The following is a 1173-nucleotide window of genomic DNA, read 5'->3' on the forward strand; positions in this document are numbered from 1 at the left end:
GGGTGAGGGTCGGGGCCGGTTCACGGAGGAGGAAAAGAGCGTTTAAATCCTCCGCCTGGGGCTGGGAGCGGCCAAGTGGGTTTCCTCCCCGCTTTCCCGGGGTGGTTCCTCGGTGGGGATGGAGGGATGGATGGTGTGGGACACTAAGGGCGCTGCTGAGGTGACTCATGGAGTGGAAAGGCTGGTACAGCCTGGGAGGGGGGTCAGGGCAGCAGAGGGGTGTTTGGGGGGCTTTAAGCACCCCAGTGCTCTGCGGGCTTTACCCCTGTTGGGGAGGAGGGGGTGTCTGAGCCAGAGACCGTCCTGCTGGGAATTCCTTTGCAGCCTTTGGTGAGGGGCAGAGCAGGCTGCCAGCAGCTCTCGCGGTGGCAAAGGAGCTCTGAAATCAGTGTGAATGCAACACTTGTCTGCTCTCCAAGGCCTCCAGTGCCTCCTCCGAGGGTCAGCTGGGCAGGGAAGCTATAGGGTGAGCTTGTCAAGACCCTGGGTGCCTGGAGAAAGGGCTGAGGGTCAGGCTGGGACCTGACACAGGGTGAGGAGCAGGTGCCCTCAGTGCTGTGCTGTGCCTGAGGGGAGAGTAGATATTAGGCACAAGAGAGAACTTCTGATTGCTCTGTTACATGTGGATGATCATTTATTCCCACAAATGAGCAGGTTGTGCCTTTCTGCTCTCTCTGTCACCCCATTTAAAAGTGTTGGTGGAGGGACCAGGGTATCAGAGCTGGACAAACAGCTCTGCAGAGGTTGGGCTTTCTCTGGTTTTCTTTGGAGGTGTTTGTGAAAGTTAAAAGCTGTTGGTTATGGCACTTGGCTGTCCCTCTTGTCCTTCTCCATGGAACAGAAATGGGAACATGTCTATCCTCTCATTCATATGATCCCCATCTTTGTCCCTTCTTTTTCCTCCCTGTGAGCAAATACTCTGTTGCATTTCTAAGTTCAGATGTGAATTATGAAACCACTGAGACCTGAACTAGCCCTGACACGGTCCCAGCCCTGTTGAAACACTTGAGATTGCTGGTGCTGGAAGGTTTCCTCAGGTTGTCAGTCTATAGAGAACACTTGCAGGTAACCTGGGCAGGGATGTCCTGGGCATGAACGGCCCAGCCATGGGCCCTCTGGGTCTTTTTGGAGTCAATTGGCACAGGGAAAAACATATTTTGGTTTCTCTTTCCC

The sequence above is a fragment of the Chaetura pelagica genome, unplaced genomic scaffold, assembly GCF_000747805.2.
Source record: "Chaetura pelagica isolate M959 unplaced genomic scaffold, ChaPel_1.0 scaffold493, whole genome shotgun sequence".
Classification (NCBI taxonomy): Eukaryota; Metazoa; Chordata; class Aves; order Apodiformes; family Apodidae; genus Chaetura; species Chaetura pelagica.